The sequence below is a fragment of the Andrena cerasifolii genome, chromosome 9 (assembly GCF_050908995.1).
Source record: "Andrena cerasifolii isolate SP2316 chromosome 9, iyAndCera1_principal, whole genome shotgun sequence".
Classification (NCBI taxonomy): domain Eukaryota; kingdom Metazoa; phylum Arthropoda; class Insecta; order Hymenoptera; family Andrenidae; genus Andrena; species Andrena cerasifolii.
In genome coordinates, this window is record NC_135126.1 from 390,391 (window position 1) to 409,593 (window position 19,203).

A 19,203-nucleotide genomic window follows, 5' to 3' on the forward strand; every position below is an offset into this window, starting at 1 on the left:
GGAACAGAGGAGAAATGCAATAGGTTTACAGAAAACATTGAGAAGGCCTTGTCAGCTGCAAGCAAAGAAAAACGGGAAGAGCAAAGACTAGATGAGGAAGGAGACAGGAATAAAAAGAAAAATGGAAACACAAATATACGGACACTCGGTCCAAAAAAATACCCGTGGTGGGATGAAGAGTGTAGGAACAAGAAAAAGGAAAGCCAAAAGGCAGCAATAAAATTTGCCAAAAATCCCAATGAGGATAACTGGGGTACTTACAAAGAAACGGAAAAAGAAGTAAAAGAAACTATTAAAAAAAAGAAAAACAAGGTATGGGAGGAGATGGCATCGACAATTAATTATCGATCACATGGTACAGAAATATGGAGGAAAATACGAAACTTACAGAAAGGTTTCGACAAAAATAGTATAAATAAAAACATATCGATAAAGGAAAGAGAAGAGCTGGAGGAAAAGGAAATTAAGAAACTACTCCAAGAGAACCATTGCAGGAGTATATTTATACGGACACCTGTGAACAACGGTGAGGACACAGGAAATAACAAATGGAACCGAAGTATCACAACAAGAGAGGTAGAATGCGCTATAGAAAACGCCAATAACAAGTCAGCACCAGGGGAGGATGGAATAGATTATAATGCATTAAAGAACCTTACTCCAGATTACGTAGAAATTATGAGGGAACTGTATGAAGAAATCTGGAAACATCAAATTATTCCCAAGAAATGGAAAGGTGCGGTAGTGATTTTTCTGGATAAACCGAATAAAAAAGCTCTAAGGCCCATCTCTCTCACGGCATGTATGGGCAAAATCTTAGAGAGAGTTATAAATAACAGGCTGACCAATTGGGCTGAACAGAACAACATCATGGACAAGAAACAAAACGGCTTCAGAAGGAAACGATCTACTATAGATAACCTGACAATTTTGACCAGTGATGTGAGAAGAGGGTTTGAGTACATGCGAGATACGCTAGCCGCTTGTATAGATGTCAAGTCGGCATACGACAACGTCGATCATGACACACTTATCCAAAAACTGATACAGAAGCACTGCCCAGAAAAAATTATCAACTTTGTAGAAAATTGGATTACAGACAGAGAGATAAAATGCATTAGAGGTTACTCAGAGCCAGTGAAGGGAATACAAAAGAAAGGATTGCCACAGGGGGCAATACTAAGCCCGATCTTGTATAATATATATATGGCAGACATCGCAAACAATATAAACCTACAGCAGGTTAATATGTTACAATATGCGGATGACATCGTGGTATACACCACGAGCAACGCGAGAGATCTAAACAGAAGCGTACTTGAAGACGCAATGGGGATAATAATCAAAAATTTAAACAATATTAAACTAGATATTGCTGAAGATAAGACCAACCTAATTAACTTTTCTAAAAAGAATAAATCATCTAGGAGAGAAAAAGCTAGGATTGTGGTGAAGGGACGGGAAATTAAAGAAGAGGAGAATATTAAATTCCTGGGAATCACGTTGGACCGAAAACTGAATTTTGAAACACACACAGAACTAATGGCTCTGAAAGCCAAAAGGAGACTAGCCATGTTAAGATATATAAGTCATGTAAAAAAGGGTGCCGATCCTGAAACGATGATACTATTGTACAAGTCACTGGTTAGATCAGTGATAGAAAATGGGATGCCTATTTATTTCAATAATACCAATAGGAACAACAAGATAGAAGATATAGTGAAAAAAATACATAATGCCGGAATTAGAACGGCTATGGGCTATAGGATGTCCACTCCGACCAATGTGATGACAGTGGAAGCGGGTGTAATGGACATAATGAACAGAAGCAAGCTTATAACTCAAAGATATATAACCAACCAAAGGTATAAGAGGGAAAGTGAACCACTAGGAGCTATTAAACACCTAGCAGAAACCATGAACGAGAGAGACAACGACACACAGATCAATATATTACAAGCGTGGAAAGACACTCTCTTTCTGGAGGAAATAATGGAAAGGGAAGAGGACAATATAGATACACTACGAGAAGATGAATCGGAAGGGGAAGAGGATATCGACATCGATGACCTCATCGAATGGGACGCGGGAGGTCTGAGGGATGAAGTAACGAGACAAGATGGTAACGTATTGATCCAAGAGATCAAAGAGAAAATGGGCATCAATATGGGCACAGAGGTTGAAATCTATACAGACGGATCGAAAATGAAGAATGCAAATTCTAATGGAGTGGGAATAGTAATTGCGGAAAGAAATGACGGAAATATAATATGGCAGGACAGAGGCTTTGGAATCAATAAGAATGTGACAATATATACGACGGAAGCAATAGCCATCGAAAAAGCTATTGAATATGCGAATGAAGAATGGAGGGAAAAAGACGTTCTGATATTAACGGACTCAATGAGCGTGATCAAGGGAGTTAGTAACTACGAGATACACAGAAACAGGGAAAAACAAGATAATAGGACTGGAAGAATAAGGAAACTTCTGCTGGAGAGAGAGAGACAACACAAGAGAGAAAGAAACGGTACGGAATGGTACATTGGGAAAATCAGAATAGCATGGGTCCCTGCGCATACAGGTATAGAGGGAAACGAAAGAGCGGATAACAAAGCAAAAGAGCAAACGGCTGGAAATGCAGAACACCAGTGGAAAATACCGATGGAGGACATTAGAACAGCACTAATGGAGAAGGCATGGGATAAGTCAACCAAGGATATGAGGGAAGAAGGAAAGGAGAAAGGAGTCAAATATTTTAATTTAAGGATAAATAATACTGGAAAAAGGAAACCTTGGTTTAGGAAGATAGAGAATATAGAAAGAAAAACTATAACCACACTTAATAGGCTGAGAGCAAACCACTACAACCTGGCGGACTCCCTGCACAGGAAAGGGATAATAGAATCTCCAGAGTGTAAATGCGGGGAGGGAATCGAAGATATTAACCATGTACTATGGAAGTGCAATAAATATGAGGAAATGAGAGGGGAACTGATAGACAAAATGACGCCAAAAGGCGTCAAAGAGGGAGATGAAATTATGGAGAGAATAAATGAGACTGAACCTAGTATAGCTAGATTAGTGGTAGGTTTTTTAAATAAAATAAAAAAAGACATATAACGCAATATAGGAACTGGATAAGTACAAAAAATGTGCCTAGTGATTGATAGATACGTTAAGGTAAATGAAACATAACACGGGTAAAGGACGAAACAGGGGCTCTTAAGGAGCAAAAGACTGATTACTATATTAGATTATATTATATTAAGTTATAGATATAGAAACATAAGTACACGTAAATTGAATGTAATATGCAATAATATAAGAGAAAATGACATGTAATGTAGTATAAGCTAAATAGGATAAGCACACTAAAAACAATGTGATGTTTAGAATAAGTAATGGATGTAGAATGGGATGTTTGAATGATGAGATTATTGTTCGTTGGGCTATATAAGTAGAGAACTTGAAGTGCCATCTAGTAGGGAACTATGTAGCCTGAAAGAGAATAAATACCTTAACCTTAACCTTCGATGAGTAATAAAATGAACAATAAAAGTTTAATATATCAACTCAGGTACAGAGAGAAACCTCGTGGCAGCCTTGCACGTGGAAAAAGCTGACTGCCACGAGGAGAGATGCAATGCTTAAAACTAAAGTTCTGAGCGACACTAACACGGTGTCGCCGTTCTCGCCGCTGATTGACTTGTCAGCTTACAATCCCCTAGCGTGGCGAACACGCGTTCTTTCAGCGCGTTTGTGCTAAATGGCGCGCTTGCGGCGCCACAGGACTGCCAACGTGGATTCATAGCAAAACTGAAGCGATAGCTGGATATACGAGCCACAATAAAAGCATGATGGAGTCAATGTATGCATTTTCGGACGATTGTAGGTTAGGTTATATTCATTTTAGGCATACATTGACATAGGAACTGCTGGGAATTGTATACATTTACTAAATTAACGCTTTTATCGTTACATATACATCACTTGAAATCGCTGTCGTATTTATGTCATAGTAATTCAGGCAGTTAGAACAACAACGGACTAACCTACATTAAAAAAAAATTCCTATTGTACATCGATGGCTTACAATTAGTGCACACATATTGTATGTCCACTTTTAGCGTTTTTGAGAAAAACAGGTTCAAATATTCAATGGTACTTTATAATTACATAAATGCTTTTTGCATTATTGTAATATAGGTATCACTGAAAGTATGTAATTAGTAGTATAAGTTAGAATCTGCAAAATTATAATAATAACTCGACAATAATGCTTGGAAGTTGGACATGCTATTGTAACCAAGTACAGAGGAGGACATACTATACTGAATGATATTATATAAAAATGAATGAAAGGAATAATACTGGAAATAATCTCACTTCAATATTATATTTATTTTTAAAGTAACAGAAATAAAAAAGTAATTCGCGGTAGATATGGGAAGACTTTAAAATTTTTTTATTTATTGTCACATTTTTCCAAGACTATTTTCATCCTCTGGCATGGACACACAGCATTTGTGCACTCAGCATAATAAATTCAGGGACATACAATAAACAAAAATATAATTTTTGATGAATTTATAAAAAAGATAAAAATGTAATTTTTATGCAGCATAAACAGTCAAGCACTATTTCTTGCATATAAAAACTCAAATTTCATAAAAAGTAGACATACAATATGTGTGCACTAAGCCATCCCAATATTTTTGAGTACCTTTTTTATATTAATTGTTAATAGGCAACGGTTATATGGACAGGAACATTAAAGGAATTGAAGCATCATAAAATAGTAATAATCCCCGTAAACATTGTGTTTCATAATTATTCCAGTTCAGAATTCGTTCATGAAATCCGCTACTGAAAATGCGCAGGCTGGATGCGCGTGATTATTATGTGGTCGGCTCCTCGAAGTGACAGAAAATATAACCTAAGTATACAGGGTGTCCCAAAAATGTCGGAGTTCCTTGAAAGGGGTGACTCAGGGGGTGATTTGCAACAACTTTTTCCTTAGCGAAAATATTGTCCGAAGCTTCGTTAACGAGATATTAACAAAAAACCCCGACCAATCAGAGCGCGCGCCTTTCGCCCGAGCTCCCGTTGTAGCGTTGGCTACGCGGCAGGCGGCTGCGCTTGTACTACGAAGGTATGAACAAGCAAGTCGGCATGCACCGAAGGAAATCGCGTTACACAGTTTTATTTTAAAGCGGAATCTTAAATAATAATTGTTTGAAGTGAGAGGACAAGAAATACGCAAATTTCGTTTTCAAATAAGGCATAAACGAAAAGGTAATGTAACAAAAAATGTGTGATACGTGATCATAATTCGTTATTGAAGTAAAAATCCATAGTTTAATCACGGCCAACATAACTAAATTTAAAAAATAATATTAGGTGTATGAATAAATTCTTTCAGACTGGATTTACATAATCGGTATAAAGCAACCGAATTTCTATCGCAGTGATATTCGTAAGCTACCAGAAAAATGGCAAAAGATAATTAACAATAATGGAAATTATTTCGATGATTGAGTTGTTTTCATATTTTTTTAAATCAAACTTATTGAACTCTAAAATCGAACAGAATTTATTTCTACACCTAATAATCACTAATAAATTAAATAACACTCACCCCTACGGGCATTCCTTTCCTTCCTTTCCTTCCTTTTCGGAAACCTGTGTCACTAAGTAGGTCACTGTGCCGATCCTGGTCATCGGTGGACGAAAAGATTTATGGTAGGGTTGCGCCGAGTGCACAGCTGATCGCTGGTATACGACACCACCCGAAGGTAAGGATTACAACGTCAAGTGCGTCCGGGTTAATGTACCGAATATTCACTTCACTGCACGGCCACTAACACTGATCACTTAATTTACTTTTCATGGAACCTGTTGTTCCTACGTTATAAAATGGGGCCGATTACTGTTAGTTGAGCAGTTGCTCGATGTGACCACCCTCAGCGTCTATGCACGCCTTGCAGCATCATTGACTCCGTTGAGAATAATTTTGACGCCAAACGCCGAATCGTATCCTCGCTGGGGGTTTGGATGTGCGAGTATTCCCGTGCAAACGTTCGCACAGTAGAACTTGCGTCCCCGTTGATCCCAGCGTACACCCAGCGTAACATGGCGTAAAATTCTTCAGCGGAGAACATTTCTGGGACGAGATTGCTAGCTGACTGACAGGATTTTTTCCAAGCAACTTCCTCTACCTCCAAGTAGTTTCTCTCGTTCCATTATGAGTTAACTCCCACCAGAACAAGAGGCTTTAGGTAAAAAGAAGCCAGCACATTTTCGAAACACACGTTCTTTGCAGATGTGCAACGAACGACCCATCCTACACTTTCACATAAGTCCGCGTTCCGTCCTTTTACTGCCAATGTACCCGTTGCTTCGAGATAGACAGCAGACACCACGTGTTTCGGTTCGAAAGGGCCCGAAGACAAGAGAAACAGAAAGTCTTCGACTTGCTAGAAAGAAGAAAAGGCATACCATTCCTGTTTCCGTTTTCGAATACCCTGAGCTCACGTCAGCTACGAGGCGGAACCAGCTAAGCCATAAATTACCCAAAACAAAAAGTTCTCTACCGCCGACTCGCAGGACAATACGGTCATAAACCGCGACCCTGGCGAAATGCTTTGGCCGACCAGCCTGATTAATTTTAAATACGTCTCGCGGAAAGACTCAGGAAGAAAGGGGGTAACTCGGTGACTGCGCGTAGTCCCACCTGCTTCGTCCTTCCTTCCAATTAAAGGCAGGTCCCTTATCTCTCGAGTATAAGGACGCGCTCGAATTTCAAAACAAAAGCACGCGTTGACGTATTTCGTGCGAGAAAAGGTGGGCATGAAGTCCGATTGGTCGTAGCCTAAATAAATCTGCCCTGCATCCCTCCCAAACGGCCACTGTTTTGAAGAGGCCTTCTTCACAGCCATGTCTCCTCCACAAGGCCCACCAGTATAAATACGCACTCGAATTTCAAAACAAAAGCACGCGTCCGATTGGTCCTAATCTAACCAATCTGCCCTGCATCCTTCTGAAGCGGCCACTGTCTTGAAGAGGCCCTCTTCACAGCAATATCTCCTCCCCGAAGCCCACCTTCTCTCGCACGGAATACGTCGACGCGTGCTTTTGTTTTGAAATTCAAGCGCGTGTTTATACTGGTAGGTCTTGGGGAGGAAACATGGCTGAGAAGAAGGCCTCTTCAAAACAGTGGCCGTTTGGGAGATATGCAGGGCAGATTGGTTAGGTTAGAACCAATCGGAATTCATGCCCACCTTTTCTCGCACGGAATACGTTAACGCGTGCTTTTGTTTGGTAATTCTAGCGCGTGCTTATACTCGAGAGATAAGGGATCTGTCTTTAATTTGAAGGAAACACGAAGCAGGCGGGACTACGCGCAGTAAACGAGTTACCCCCTTTCTTCCCGTATCTCTCCGCGAGGCGTATTGATGTTGGATATTACTTTTTAATTGCTAGTTCCCAAAAATTAATCAGGCTGGTCGGCCGTAGCATTTCGCCAGGGTCGCGGTTTATGACCGTATTGTCCTGCGAGTCGGCGGTAGAGAACGATTTGTTTTGGGTAATTTATGGCTTAGCTGGTTCCGCCTCGTAGCTGACGTGAGCTCAGGGTATTCGAAAACGGAAACAGGAATGGTATGCCTTTTCTTCTTTCTAGCAAGTCGAAGACTTTCTGTTTCTCTTGTCTTCGGGCCCTTTCGAACCGAAACACGTGGTGTCTGCTGTCTATCTCGAAGCAACGGGTACATTGGCAGTAAAAGGACGGAACGCGGACTTATGTGAAAGTGTAGGATGGGTCGTTCGTTGCACATCTGCAAAGAACGTGTGTTTCGAAAATGTGCTGGCTTCTTTTTACCTAAAGCCTCTTGTTCTGGTGGGAGTTAACTCATAATGGAACGAGAGAAACTACTTGGAGGTAGAGGAAGTTGCTTGGAAAAAATCCTGTCAGTCAGCTAGCAATCTCGTCCCAGAAATGTTCTCCGCTGAAGAATTTTACGCCATGTTACGCTGGGTGTACGCTGGGATCAACGGGGACGCAAGTTCTACTGTGCGAACGTTTGCACGGGAATACTCGCACATCCAAACCCCCAGCGAGGATACGATTCGGCGTTTGGCGTCAAAATTATTCTCAACGGAGTCAATGATGCTGCAAGGCGTGCATAGACGCTGAGGGTGGTCACATCGAGCAACTGCTCAACTAACAGTAATCGGCCCCATTTTATAACGTAGGAACAACAGGTTCCATGAAAAGTAAATTAAGTGATCAGTGTTAGTGGCCGTGCAGTGAAGTGAATATTCGGTACATTAACCCGGACGCACTTGACGTTGTAATCCTTACCTTCGGGTGGTGTCGTATACCAGCGATCAGCTGTGCACTCGGCGCAACCCTACCATAAATCTTTTCGTCCACCGATGACCAGGATCGGCACAGTGACCTACTTAGTGACACAGGTTTCCGAAAAGGAAGGAAAGGAAGGAAAGGAATGCCCGTAGGGGTGAGTGTTATTTAATTTATTAGTGATTATTAGGTGTAGAAATAAATTCTGTTCGATTTTAGAGTTCAATAAGTTTGATTTAAAAAAATATGAAAACAACTCAATCATCGAAATAATTTCCATTATTGTTAATTATCTTTTGCCATTTTTCTGGTAGCTTACGAATATCACTGCGATAGAAATTCGGTTGCTTTATACCGATTATGTAAATCCAGTCTGAAAGAATTTATTCATACACCTAATATTATTTTTTAAATTTAGTTATGTTGGCCGTGATTAAACTATGGATTTTTACTTCAATAACGAATTATGATCACGTATCACACATTTTTTGTTACATTACCTTTTCGTTTATGCCTTATTTGAAAACGAAATTTGCGTATTTCTTGTCCTCTCACTTCAAACAATTATTATTTAAGATTCCGCTTTAAAATAAAACTGTGTAACGCGATTTCCTTCGGTGCATGCCGACTTGCTTGTTCATACCTTCGTAGTACAAGCGCAGCCGCCTGCCGCGTAGCCAACGCTACAACGGGAGCTCGGGCGAAAGGCGCGCTCTCTGATTGGTCGGGGGTTTTTGTTAATATCTCGTTAACGAAGCTTCGGACAATATTTTCGCTAAGGAAAAAGTTGTTTCAAATCACCCCCTGAGTCACCCCTTTCAAGGAACTCCGACATTTTTGGGACACCCTGTATACCTCGTCTGTGATAGAATACAGAAATAGCAAACAGCTCCCTCTCGCGTTCACCGGGTAATCGTCGATCTATCGGTATTACCATTTCTGTGCAGAAAAAAATGCTGTAATACCGACCTGCCGAATCGGCCAGGTCACGTGACGTGTCTACCCCCTTAAGCCTGAAATTAAGGGTATCATGATAGATGCTGTAGGATATTGTACCCCACTAATGATTTTTATAGCAGATTCTATAGGTTTTAATATGACTACTAATTCGTGCAATATTTCCCACTCTTCATCTGAAATATTTGGTAATTTTTTATTGTGTAAGCCGAGCGACGGCCGTGGCGTGCAAGATGCATGTGTGTGTGCGGCCCAGACGAGTGACCTTCGGCAAAAAGGCATTGTTGAACGTAGCCGAAATCGCGACGCCGAATCTGCGACGATCGACAAAAGAACGTGACGATCGGCGGACGGGAACAGGAGTCCCAGAGAGTCGCTCGCACGGGGTAGACGTGCATGAGCCACCAATAAAATTTATTCATATACTGTTTCTACTTTACACAACGAACTCTTTTCTTCAACCCTTCTATAAGTCAGAAATGGGATCTAGCCAACGTTGATAGTCATTGGCGAGGATCGCGCGGTTACGTTTACGCGAAGTTTGCTTACGCGAAGTGCGAGGAAATATGAGTTGCCCGCTAACGGTGGTTGAGCTTAAAGAGAAGATGAAGTCGATGGACTTGCAATCGACCGGTACGAAGTGTGAGTTAGTGAAACGCCTGCTAAGTGTCGGTGTCGCGCCCGAAGATCTACGTATGACGGAGGACGCGGCGAGAGAAGCGCAGGAGGGTCGGAACGTGGAGACTCAGGGTCAGCCAGGTACGAGAACGCCGACGGAAGAAATGGTCTCCCGAGAGCTGGACGTGCTGAGAAGGGAACGAGACGTGGCTACGCAGGAAGCCGAGCTACTCAGAAGGGAACTGGCCTTGCTACGAGCGACCCCCAGGTCGGAGGCAAGCCCCAGGTCGGAGGCAAGCCCCATATCGGAGGCAAGCCCGAGGTCGGAGACAAATCCCGAGTTGGAGGCACGCGCACCCGAACGAACGACGGTGAAAAAGTGGCAGTAGCTGAAAGATATGGTCGGCGAGTATGGTGGAAGCAGCCTGGATTTCGATAGATGGGAAAGACAAGTGAGGAAACTTCTATCGTCGTACGAGCTGAACAGCCACCAAGCAAAAGGCGTTTGTGTGCAGCAGGTTGACCGGCCGAGCGCTGAAATGGTACCACTCAAGGGTCGACTGTGTCGAGTTAGGTTACGAGGACCTACTACGGGGGTTGAAGAAGATGTACGGTCAGCAACTGGACCCGTTGGCCTTGAGACAGGTGTTCGAAGCGAGGAAGTGGAGCGCAGGAAAAACTTTCGCCGATTACGTCCACGATAAACTTCTACTCGCGAACGGGGTGCCGGTCGGAGAGAAAGAGTTAGTCAGCTGCGTCGTCGGTGGCATCCCAAGTTGGGAGCTCCGGATGCAGGCCAAAGTCCAGCGTTACGAGTCCGTGGACGCGATGCTGGCGGCCTTTACGGACGTTGAGCTACCGTCGGAGAAGAAGACCCCGCCGCCGTCGGACGCACCCCGGAAGCAGCATCCGTACGGTCGAACAACGGCCCCATCAGCCGTCAGAACGGGAAAGCCGCCACCGAAGGACGAACAGGGAACGAAGCATGCGGGGTGGAAATGCTTCAACTGCAACCAGACGGGGCACATCGCAGCCGAGTGCTCGAAGCCGAGAAGGGAGAGGGGTCCCTGTCACAAATGCGGAAAGATGGGTCATCGGGCGAGCCGATGCGACTCCCAACCAGCCGTGGAGGACGTCACCCGCGAGCAGAGAGAAGACGACGACTTTCGGCGAGCGGTAGAATTACAGATAAGTAGCGAGAGCGGTAGTCTAAATGTTAAGGTAAACGCGCTCATCGATTCGGGAAGTCCGATTTGTTTCCTCAAAGAAAGTTACGTTCCGAGAGCATGCATCACGACCGACCGCGAATCGGATAAATTTCGCGGAATAAACGGAAGCGATTTGAACGTGTTAGGACAGGCGCAAGCAACGGTCACGTACGACGAAAGGGAATACCAGATCACGTTACGAATTGTACCGGATAAGACGATGCAAAACGCGCTAGTTCTGGGGCGCGATTTCATTAAAGTAGCCAAATTGTCATTAAGCAGAGAGGAAAAAGAACGGCGAAATCAGGCATAGATTTTCGGGCGTTAAACAAGAGATAACGGCACGCGACAATTTCCCGCTCCCGTTAATCGAAGACTTGTTGGATCTGTTAGGCGGAAAAAAGTATTTCACGACCCTTGATTTGAAGGACGCGTTTTTCCACATTAAGATGGACGAAAGGTCGATGCAGTTCACCACCTTCGTTACGCCTTTTGGGCAGTACGAGTACACGCGAATGCCTTTCGGGTTGAAGGGGGCCCCCCTCAAATTCCAGCGGTACGTTACTCAGATCTTCAACGAGTAGATTAAGGCCGGTGAGATACCAGTTTATCTGGATGATTTCCTGATCGCGACGGAGACAGTAGAGCACCATCTCGAGATATTGGGGAAGGTATTCAAGCTACTCGCGGCTAATCATCTAGAACTGCGGCTAGATAAGTGCAGGTTCCTCGAAACGAAGGTGGATCATTTAGGTTATACCGTTACTAGCGAGAGAATTAAGCCGACGGAACAGGGCCTGCAGGCAGTAAAAAGGTTTCCGGTTCCACGAAACGTTCGGGAGGTGCAAGGATTTTTAGGTCTGTGTTCGTATTCCCGCAAGTTCGTGGAGGGTTTTTCCATAATCGCCAAGCCTTTGTACGACCTGACGAAGAAGGACGCGAGTTTTCACTTAGGCAAGATAGAAAAGCTGGCGTTCGACGCGCTTAGGGATCGCTTGTTAGACGCACCGATATTAAGCATCTACTCTCCGCGAGACGAGACGGAGCTCCATTGCGATGCTAGTGCAGTAGGGTTCGGAGCGATCTTGTTGCAAAAAAAGGCGGACAAGAAGCTACACCAGTGTTTTATTTCTCGAAATGGACGACCGAAATTGAATCACGTTACCATAGCTTTGAACTGGAGACGCTAACTATAATTTATGCCCTCTGCCGTTTCCGAACATACCTGTTAGGCGTAAAATTTAAGATAATTACAGACTGCCAGCCCCTCAGCCTAACCCTGAATAAGAAGGAAACGAACCCCCGAATTGCACGGTGGGTGCTAGAGATGCAGGATTATGATTACGTACTGGAGCACAGGTCAGGCTCGCGCATGCTCCATGTAGCTTCATTAAGCCACCAGCTTTTCGTGGTAGAGGATAACTCGTTCGACCGAAATCTTGCGTTATGTCAAGGCGACGACACAGATATCGAGAAGATTCGTAAGGAGTTGGAAAACGCTGAAAGTAAATTATATGAATTAAGGGACGGCCTCGTGTACCGAAAGCATCAGGGTCGAGTTTTGTTTTATGTGCCGAGCGTGTTAGAATCAGGCATTGCGCATAAATACTGTTGGAAGCGACAGCATCGCTGAACAATTTCATACTTCGCGCGTTAAAAACAGAGTGCGCTGCGAGTCGCGGGAATGTTCCAGAACAAGGGCACCGGCCCGGCGAAAACACGAGCGTGTTCTCACTTCCGTTTGTAATCTGAATGAGTGTACAAAGTAAAAGTAAGAAACATTGTGAGCAAATGTTAAAGTTTATAATCCTAAAATACCTCAGTGATCAAGCAGTCAATACACTTGTATTTATACCAGTAGGATCACTGCTGATTTATTGTTGTGCGCAAATATATATATATCTTTATTATCTGCAAAAGGTGATATCTCTTTGTTTTACCGAACACGAGGCGAACACGTTTTTGTCCAAAAACCTAATATTCCAACAAATACCATAACGAGATGGGCCATGTCGGAGTCGATAAAACGGTGCGGAATATCGTGGATAGCTATTGGTTCCCCGACATGAAATCCAAAATCGAAAAGCACATTCGGGGTTGCTTGAAATGTATCGCGTACACGCCGAATTCGGGAAAGTCGGAAGGTACCCTGCATAACATACCAAAGGGAAACAAACCTTTCGTTACGCTACATGTAGACCACGTAGCCCCCGTGTCAAGGTCGCACAAGTCCAAATACCACTACATATTCGTCGTGGTCGACGCGTTTAGTAAATACGTAAAGCTATACGCCGCCAAAACTACTAATACGACGGAGGTCGTAAGGTGTCCGAGGTTGTATTTCGAACATTACAGTCGACCGTTGCGCGTTGTCTCAGATCGGGGAAGTTGCTTCACATCTCGCGAGTTTGAGGACTTCACGCGAGAGTGTAACGTACAACATATTAAGGTAGCAACCGCCTCACCCCAGGCGAATGGGCACGTATAGAGATTCAACCGCACGATTTTACCGATGATAGCGAAGTTGGCGAGCGAACGCGACACGAATTGGTATAACGTGCTAAAAGAGGTAGAATTCGCGTGCAACAATACGGTCTGTAGGTCGACAAACAGTAGCCCGAGTATGTTGCTGTTCGGAGTTCGACAGCGTGGCGACGTCGTAGACGGATTGCGAGACTCATTGGAGGCTAGCGGGAAAATTAGCCTTCCGCGCGATTTAAAAACGGTCCGGGAGGAGGCCAGCGAACGAATTCGCAGGGGTCAGGACGCGCAAAAACGCATCTACGATAAGAAGCACAAAGCCCCGAACAAGTACAAAGTGGGGGACAAAGTATTAATTAGGACCTACGACTCTACCCCAGGCGCCTCACCGAAGATGATCCCGCGTTTTAAAGGTCCGTACGAGATCGACCGCGAGCTGAGAAACGATCGCTACGTGATCAAAGACGTAGAAGGGTTCCAATTAACACAAAACGCCCTACCGTGGAACCTGGGAAGCCGCGAACATGCGACCGTGGCGTCCGTCATCCTAGTCTTTAAACAGAACAATTATCAATAACCCGTTATGTATCCGTTCTATATATAGCCGTATTCTATAATTAATCGTATTATTTTTTATATTTTATATTCGTTTAGGTGTAAGTTTTACCCATGTTCAAATTTATCTTTGTTTAATGCTAATTAAGTCAAGCGTGTGTGTCGGATGCTCGATGAATCGGGACGATTAATCGTCAGGATGGTCGAGTTGTAAGCCGAGCGATGGCCGTGGCGTGCAAGATGCATGTGTGTGTGCGGCCCAGACGAGTGACCTTCGGCAAAAAGGCATTGTTGAACGTAGCCGAAATCGCGAACCCGAGTCTGCGACGATCGACAAAAGAACACGACGATCGGCGGACGGTAACAGGAGTCCCAGAGAGACGCTCGCACGGGGCAGACGTGCATGAGCCACCAATAAAATTTATTCATATACTGTTTCTACTTTACACAACGAACTCTTTTCTTCAACCCTTCTATAATTGATTATGGCTATTGTCGCTTTAAATTGATCTTCTAATAATATAAATCTATCTATCATGTAATAGGTAGAGTTCCATCTGGTTGGCACATCTAGGATTATTTTTGGGGGATTATTGCCTAAAGTTATCTGGTATGCCTTTAATTTTTCTGCAGCTGTAGTGCTTTTTTTTTAAATATTTAACTATTGTTCTTACTTTATCAATCAATGAATCTATAATATCACTATTTAAACTTGATTTTACGATTAAATTTAAATTGTGGGCAAAACGTGGAATGTGTTTCCATATCAAATATGTTACTATCGCGCTTTTCATGTTTGCAGCATTATCAGTTATTGCAAAGTTTACTTTATTAAACACTTCCCATTCTTCACACGTTGTTTTTAATATATTTGAAATGTTTTGACTCGTATGTGATCCAGTGATTTGCTCGCAACTTAAAAGTACGGATTCGAGTCGGCAATTAATTAAAAAGTGCGCAGTAATAGCTATGAAGCTTGTTAATTCTAAATTCTTTGATGTCCATGTGTCGGTTGTTATAGAAACTTTAACAGCATTTTTTAATTTCTGCTGACAATTATTCTTACACTGTTGAAAAAGCGTTGGTATCAATGCGTGTGAAATAAATTTTCGATCGGGGAATGTATAGTTTGGATTTAAAGATTTCACAATTTCTTTAAATCCTATGTCCTCCACTATGCTGAATGGTTGTAAATCTTTTATAAATAATGATAGTAACTTGTCATCAATATTCTTACGGTGTGATGCCGTTATTTTCCTGGGTAGAAATAATGTAATTTGCTGCTGTGTTGATATTGTTGTTATGTTTCCAGAATATCCTGACCGAGCTTGAGATATTGATGGTGGTGATCGTAAAATATTGCTTGGACCAGGTTGACAGATTTCCGGATCATCAGGATTGTGTAAAAACTGTAATGACTGCAACTGATGTGATGATTGTGGCTGATCTGATAACTGCGACTAAAAGAAATGGAAACATGGAAGAATATATACTACAATCAATAGATACATGAAAAAGCATGCAGGAGAATGTCTGTAGAGTTAATATAGTTAAAATATTTTTGTTATATTTTTTTACATTTTTTTAGTTCATTTAAATTTGCATGTATTAATATAAAATAAATTATAATTATCTATTTATATATTGACATATTAATAGACAATTATAATTATAGCTTACCTGATGTGTTCGTTGTCTCCATGCGTGTGAAATAGTTGGATGAACTGTACTTAGGTGCTTTCTTAAATTAGAGGTAGTTGTCTTATATGATAACTTTTTTTACAGAGATTGCAAGTAACATATCCCGTGGTGCCGACTTGTGTAAAGAAATTCCACACGTCACTTCCTCCCAATGCTCTGATTTGGACAGACATCTTAATTTAGCTCTTGTCTCTAAGACGCGGAAAAGGAATCTGACCACGAGGGAAAGGTCTCCAAGCCTTAACAGTGTCGCATTTCGCGAGTGGAGTCGAAAACGCATCACCCCTTGTTTACATTATCTGAAGTGGCATTGACTCCCTCTGCTTTAGACTGCTTACAAAGATACATCCCATTGATACTGTTTCGATTTTCGGTTATACGTTTCAAAGATTACTCGCATCCTATTTTATGTAAGTCTATATATAATATTTGAATTATGCTATATTTATAAATATGTTAATCATATTATATTTTTACATATGCTGATGATTATGAAAGTAGTGTAAGATTAAAACTTAAAGATGTCGAATTTTTAATTTATTTTATGTTACATCAATCTATATTCCAATAATATGCAAGAATTTTTGCATGAAAAATATTTGACGTAAGTCACTTTCATAATCCGTGGTATATAAACATATACTTTTTGCATTACTAAATACATATGAATGGTATTACTTATTAATAATTAATATAATTATAAATGTTGGGGATATAATAAAGAAACATTTACAAAACCATGAATTTATAGATTCTATTATTATCATTTATTCTAATCGATATGTTACATTTAGCGCAGTATATATACCAATACATAGAAAGTCTAGGCCTATTGTTAGATACCCCGAGCCTTTGCAACGAGTATATCTGGACAATGTCATTCATTTTGACCATTAGCCACTTTCCGCGCGACTTTCCCTTATACTATGTCTGGTCATCGTCACCCACTTGGACGCTTAGACCTTTTCAGGCGTTCATGTCTTAGCTATAAACAAGCGAATTAAACCGTGGGCCTCAAGTTCCTTCTTCCAACCGAAATCACTTCCAACGTAGAAAGTAACTTTCTCTAGTAATGCCACTTCCATACTCGCCAATAACCAATCCCAGTTTCTATTTTCTCACCCTCGCAATAGCAACCCTCAAGGATTCTTCAGGTTGTCGACGTTCTTTTCGAATCTCGTAAACGAGAGACAGAAAGCTCTGGCACTTTGTACAGCGAAGTCCCATCCAATACGCTGTTTAATAAAGACGTGTTATTTTTATACAAGTTTTAGTACTTGCATCCTCCCTGGGTTCACGACACTATATATATACAAAGTGGACCATTGATCCTCAATTTCTCTCAAAACATTCTCAAGGGTTCCTTCCAGTTGTCTACATATATTTTGAACGAATATAACATATATTATGTACACGCATAAACATAAATGAAATTGTCACCACTTTATTTATACTTATACATATTTACATGAATACCTATTGCGATTTTGAAATTGAGAGGAAGAGTTAATATTTTACTCTTTAAAATACTAATATAAGATAAGAAAAAGAAAATTGAATTATTTTTTATTTCTAACATTAAATAAAGCAAATTTACGTTATATTGTTGCGTGGTCCTGCGGTCCGGCGATGGTGCTTGGTGCTGGGTTGATGCCCGTGAAGCGCAGAACCGCTTTGCTCGGAATTGCGTCTTCGTAGTAGCAATTCAGTTCAATTATAAAGGAAAAACTGTGTTCTTGTAATTTAACTGTTAACATATTTATTTGTACAACTTATAAATGATGAAATGAAATGAAAATGTAACAAGCTCAAAATAAACGTGTAAACTATTCTACGTTCCAGAACGGAATGACCGGCGTCGTTATTTCTGTTTCTACGGCGAAATAAAATAAAAGGTTTTTAACGAGTGGGCTACATTCAAGCGGGGCAAAAAATCGAAAGTCAAATCATGTTATTGGTTTCGCTGTCGTTGAACGAGCATACAACGCCCCGGCCATGATTTAAATAATTAAACATACGACGCGTACAAATATTCTTAATGACAATATAATAAATCTAACACATTATAATAAATATAAAATGAACGCAATTACAATGTCTTTCCTTTTACTTTCACAAGTTCAATTTATAATTTCTCTAAGAAAAGAGTCGAGTTTGAACTCCGGCCATTTATCATGGCAGACAACTTTCTAGCAGCAACCCTAAATCCTTATTTAGTGAAAAACGCATTATTACCAATATGAGGTTGCGCGGTACGCAACAATATACAGAAAACGTAACCTAATATTAAATTTACATTATATGCAGATATTGTTGTGCAAGCTATATTGAAGTATTTTATAAAAAATAATTTAATCATGAGTAAGATTTACGATCACAGTATTCACAGTGAGTAAATTCACTCGAGGCAAAAAAATCACGATCACGGTGATAAATCACTGTTAGTGATTTTGCACTCCATCTCAAATCTGTGCTACATGCAGATGGTGCCTAAGTGATGGCGGGGGAAATACCTACGGGAGCGGTGATAATGTGTGCGCTAACTGACGAGCGTCGCCGGGAAATAGGCCGGTATTCATAGTCGCTACTTATTTTTAAGCAAATGCTTAAGCATGCGGCATCCTCTACTAACCTAGTAGCTAGTAAAGGATGCCGAATGGCTGCTTAAGAATAAGTAGCGACTATGAATGCCAGTGTTGCGTATTTTAGCGGTGATTTTAAGAACAGAACGCGGGTTGGTGCCCGTGGAGTGCTAAAGCACTCTGCTCGCGGAGTGTGCGGGAGTTTTAAATAAAATAGAATTATTAACTGGCAAAACTTCAATATATTTCTTAATAGTTTTAAGGATATACTTCAATTGTGAGAACAATTTTGGACTTTTTCGATTAAGAGTCAGGATCGTTCTGCCGTTCCGAAGTCCTCCCTTGTTGAACCTTCCCTCCTCGAACGTGGTGCCCCTTCCATCCTTGAACGTCCTCCCAGTCCTCCGGCCAATCAGGACGAAGGATGCGCTAAATTCAAGCGGTAGGTTGTCCCGCGGTTGTCCGTCCGCCCCCGCGAATCGACGTCCATCTTTCCTTCTAATTCCGGGTGGTGGTGGAAACTCTGTGGAAGCGCGCTTTTCCGTTACACGACGGGGTGCCCACGTGGGAAGAGAAAGTGGGCTCTGCTCAGAGGATCGAGAGAACAACCCTTGAAGGAAATATATGACTTCCTTAGCGTCGCCAACACTTCTGGAGTCGATCGACACTCCTAAAGACTAACAAAGGACAAGGCCTTCTTAAGAGATTACGTGACTTAGAAGAAACTCGCAATTCG

General features: G+C 41.8%; 1 long non-coding RNA gene across 1 annotated transcript; it reads left to right on the forward strand.

Moving 5' to 3' along the window:
- The first annotated feature begins 9,372 nt into the window (after nt 1-9,372).
- On the forward strand, nt 9,373-16,108 carry LOC143372807 (uncharacterized). The gene is made up of 4 exons (XR_013086364.1): nt 9,373-9,510; nt 14,730-14,794; nt 15,497-15,747; nt 15,972-16,108. It is a non-coding gene; the product is annotated as an uncharacterized LOC143372807 (long non-coding RNA).
- Nucleotides 16,109-19,203: the final 3,095 nt, after the last annotated feature.